The sequence below is a fragment of the Equus caballus genome, chromosome 1, assembly GCF_041296265.1.
Source record: "Equus caballus isolate H_3958 breed thoroughbred chromosome 1, TB-T2T, whole genome shotgun sequence".
NCBI lineage: Eukaryota > Metazoa > Chordata > Mammalia > Perissodactyla > Equidae > Equus > Equus caballus.
Window position 1 is genome coordinate 115,556,246 of NC_091684.1, and position 4,893 is coordinate 115,561,138.

At 40.9% G+C, this 4,893-nt stretch overlaps 1 long non-coding RNA gene across 1 annotated transcript; it reads left to right on the plus strand.

Annotated features, from left to right (window-relative positions):
- Positions 1-3,534: 3,534 nt before the first annotated feature.
- On the plus strand, positions 3,535-4,063 carry LOC138924217 (uncharacterized). Its single transcript, XR_011438993.1, has 2 exons — positions 3,535-3,685; positions 3,823-4,063. It is a non-coding gene; the product is annotated as an uncharacterized lncRNA (long non-coding RNA).
- The last annotated feature ends 830 nt before the right edge of the window (positions 4,064-4,893 follow it).

Below are 4,893 nucleotides of genomic sequence, written 5' to 3' on the forward strand. Positions count from 1 at the left end.
CTGTTGCTAGTCTCTCAGTGCCTCAACATATCTCTTACCATCATCCATCCCTCTGCAGGTAGCCCTTTCTTGAAAATTTCTTCATGGAGACACCTGACTGAGTTCTGTTTCCTTCCAGGATCTTGTATGTATCAAAATACTGGGCCCCAAAATTGTAGGAGACATGGTGTTAGACTACCTGTCCAGACAGCTGCCCCTTCTTTGGAATTGCTCTTCAGCCCCTTCAGAAGGGACGGGGATAGAAGCCTAACCTAAAGAGAATGAATCCATAGGCTGGATGGAGCCCATTAAATATTTTCTGGAGAACTGGAGCTAAGAGAAAGAGAGACTGAATTGGTGAATGGTGGTGGGGATCCCAGCCTGACAAGACAGAGGAAGACAATTTGAAGGCAGAGAATTTTATGATGTTGCTCAGTATTAGTAGCCCGTAGCTCAGGCACTACCTAGAATGGGGACTCCCCTGGCTGAGACTTGTGTAACACAGGAGGAGGAGGGACAGGAATGCAGGTGTGTCACCAGGAAGAACATTATTATCAGCAATAGGGTAATGAAAGGAAGTGATCATGCACGGAATTCCAAAAGATTGAAGCATAGACTTGGTGTTGGAACAATCTATCCATTTGACTTGGGGCAAGCCATGGGAGCCTTCGATTGTTCATCTATAAGACAAGGGGATTATTTTACACACTAGTCTCAAGGTACTGTTTATCTGCAGTGTTAATTCTTTTAGGAGTTAGATTTTCCCTAGGTAGCCCTAGCTACTTGAGACTTCATCTCTGTGATGCACCAAGTTTCTTCCTTTCATCTGCTTCCCGTTTCCATGTTTATCTCAGAAAATTTTCCTTTTGGAAGACAGTTTGGATTTAAAGTTATTGACCTAATGCCATGTCTTCTGAAAGTATTTCTGCTGGTGGATGTAGCCAAAACCAGATTTGCTTCTAAGATGCTGATCTCTCAGGGGTCACACTTTGGCTCTCTACCTTCCTTTTATTTATCTAGGTTAAGAATGAGTTTAATGTTTCAAAATGTTGGTTTGGGGGAAAATATTGATAGAATTCTCTTACAGAGAGACAATGGGCCATGTATAAGGAGTATTTACTTAAACACTAGTTCAGTCATTGACTCAATTTGAGAAAATAGAGGTTTTTGGAGCCTTGTATTCTTCTTTTGTCTTTTTTAAAGATGGTCTTAAATGCTTCAGTGAAAATAAATCACAGAAATGTGAAATATGGCCTGGATTTTCATTTGTTTATATTTAGTCACTGAGTAGTAGAGGCAATATTATACATTGCTGCATATGCCCACAGTTGAAACAAAAGATTTTAATTCCTTCTTGAAAGTATAAAACTAATATTGCTATTTTTAAAAACTAAAATTTGGGCATCAGATATCTGCTACATATATATAGAGTGCCAATTTAAATTTTCAACTTCTATGGCTATTTGGTTATCAGCAGAGGTGCCAAAAATGTTTTCTTGGTAAAGAAACCATAAAATATGATTGCTCCTCTGGTTTGCAAAATAAACTAAAGAGAGAAAAAGTAATTGGTGCAACCATAAGGTTTACTGCAAGTGAAAGGAAAAAAGTCTATCTGGGGCTCAATTTTAAAACTGAACAATATCATAAATAAATCCAATTTTAAAGATGAATACTTCCCCCACTCCCACTTAAATTTGAAATGAGGTAGCTTATGTGTAAGATTTCTTTTGGTTCCAAGTCTGCTGGTTTCCCCGTAAATTCTAAGTGCTGTTAAAAATTATATGGCAATACAAATTATATATTAAGAAGCATAATGAGGGACTTTGGCTCCGAAATCAGAATTCTGGGACCATAATTTAAACAAATAACTGAAAACACCAAAATCCATGAAGATGAAGATATTCGTTTTCACATTATCTGCTATATGGAAAAAATTGGAGACAATTTATAAGTCTAACAATAAGAGATTTAATAAGTAAAATATAGAACACAAAACTCAATAGAATGGCCTAGAGCCATTGACATACAACAACATGGAAAATCTTTGGTATGCAAAGTTCACCAAAAAGAACAGAATACAAAATTATATGTTCACTATGATTGACTATGCAAAATTATGACTGAATCTTATAAAGGAATACATAAAAATGAAAACCATTGTATTAGATTGATAGGATTAGACGTAATGTACTTAAAAAGGAAATCCTTCATTATTGTTATAAAATTGCTCTTTACGGTTTGAAATAGAAGACTGGATCTGGAAGAAAAGATTCTCTGGCAGGGCTCTGTGACGCTGAAAGGGAAAGAAATGAACGTTCATTTCTGTCTTCGGGATTACTGGTTCCCAGAAACAGAACCCCACTCGACCCAGCTTAAGAAAAAGGGAAGTTGCTACAAAGATACTCCATGAATTCAAGAGGAAAATCACAGCTGGGTTGCAGGACAGGGCTGGAGCTACAGCCAGAGGAGCAGGCACTGGCCCATCGTGGCCTCAGCAGCCCCAAAGCCTCATGAACAAAATATCAACATTTTAAATAAAGACCAGATCCCAACCCAGACTTGCATGACCCTAAGAGCGAGTACATCGCTGGCTTCCACTACTCAGGGCCGTGGGTTCTGTATTTAAAATTTTGACAATTTGTTCATCACGGATTTTTGCTCTAATTTTTATTTATTAAAATGCTGTAAAAAATTTTCTTTATCTCAATCATGAGGTTTTTTTTTTTTTACTTCTCCTTCAATTTTGTGCCCACAGTGAATGCCTCACTCCCCTCGTCCTAATCCCTGCCCTGCCCACAATGGTGTTTGAACTTCCTCCACTCAAGCCCATCCTTGGATGAGGGTGTTGTTTCCTGTTAGGCTCTGTTGAAGTTTAGCTCATCACCTGATAATAACAGATGAATCCATTAGTAGGTATTTTCATGCCAGACCAGTTGTGTCCATCAGATGAGCCAAGAGTGAGAAACTGTGCATAAAACTTTTGATTAGGGAGCGGATGGAGATAGGAAAAGCCTGTCAGGGAAAGCTCTGGGCCCTAGAGGGAGAGAATGGACCAGAACAAATGCACACCATTTTTACTAACTTTTCAGGGGATAAGTAAAGCCCCAGCTCTCCTCCCACATTCCTTTCTACCAGCCCCCTATAAGGATGAAAACTAGCTGCCAGTGATGCTATGCCCGTGACAGAGATAGATTTTCCCTGTAAGAAGCCATCCACCATGGAAACCATTGATGGCGCGTTGCGGTGTTGGCCTCCCTCATCCACGGCCACCTCTGGGTGCCCAGCTCTCTTCTCCTGGGGCCCAGACAAGCCTCTCCTCCCAACTTCGCTTTCCCCCACAATCCCTGGATGAGTCCCAGACGCCTTCTCACACATTGATTGTTAGGGCATCTCAGGAGGAAAGATGATGGATGATGCTTGCTTGGTTTTATTCAAAATATGCTTCCCATTAAAGAGAAATGTCACTTGTGCCTCAAGCCATCTGAAGCCCATTTGTTTTCATGTTCATGGAAGTGTATTGCTATTCTCTCCCGCTTTTCTCTCTTCCCTCTCAAGTCTGCTCCTCCCTCTTCCCCCTCCTGCTCCTCCTCCTCACCTCCCACTCCCTACCCTACCCCAACATTCCCTTCTAAAACAGGCCAAGCAGCTAAGGGAGTTGCATCTTTGGAACACTCTTGCCACAATGGATGTGAAGAACACCTATAAGGTGAGAAGCCCAACTTTTCTCTCTAAGGTGAATTGCTCCACTCTGACCTGAAGGAGAGTCATTTGCCTTCTCTCTGTGCACACTTCTGAGGCTTCTCCCTAGGTTATTGGGTTAATCAAATCTCTTTCTTCCTCCAGGAAGGAACTGAGGCTGCTCCCGCATTTCACATACCACTTTATGGCAGATGGGAACCGGAAGTCACTGATCAGTCAGTCTTTCCTAGCACTGGTGCCAAGAAAAGAAAGCACCTGGGTTTAATTACCAAGCCCAAGGAGAGTCCTGGGAACGTCTAGTCTCCGTGCCACCTTCAGATTGTCTCCTTTACTTGGTGGTTTGATTACCATATCTGTCAAATACATCTTTTAAACAAATCATCACAATCCGGGATGCTCTTAGCTATTCTTTAAACAACTAAACTCTGCAGCCAAGACAATGGCATCCACCTTCCAATTTTCATTCTTTGTTTCATCTGCAAACCATTTGCCTTTGAAGAAAGTAACTGAGTAGTTACAACTTTCTGATCCATCTGTTATTAGCTGAACTTGTAGGGCCCCAACTGAATGATTCTGCAAATCTTCCCAACCCCTTTCCATGCACATGCAAAAACATACACACACAAACATACTCACATAGTCACAACCCAACACAGTGCCTATTTTGCAAGATAATATTAGAACTGGAAAAAGAGCTAGAGAAACAAAAGAAAAACTTCAATTACAAGAAGGTTTACAGCCCTAATTTCTCTCTTTCATAATGGGGCAAAATCAGACATATTCAAGTGTCAGAGAAAAGATATTGACCACTGTTTCTAGCAATTTTTCTGGGTTTAAGCTTGGTAATTCATACTTTCGTATATAATAACTATGTTTCTTTACTGATATAAACCCTATAAGCATACGTCTTTTGAACAAACTCTAAAGGTGATGGCATTTTGGCTAAGTGACGCATCAGGCCCACTCTTAAGGAACAATACCAGGAGTTGAAACAAATGCCCCCCCCCCCATGCTTCCTCCCTGTCTCATTTCCATCTATCTTCATGCAGCCTCCAAAATGGGGAGACCAACCTTCTCGATGCTTACCTGCCTTGCACTATGCTGGGGGCATCATTTCCTTAGAACACAGTGTGTGTTTTATGAAATGCAGCGACCTTGCTTCCACCATCCCCTAGCTACACAAACCTCCAGCATCCCAAATGAAGCTCAGAACCA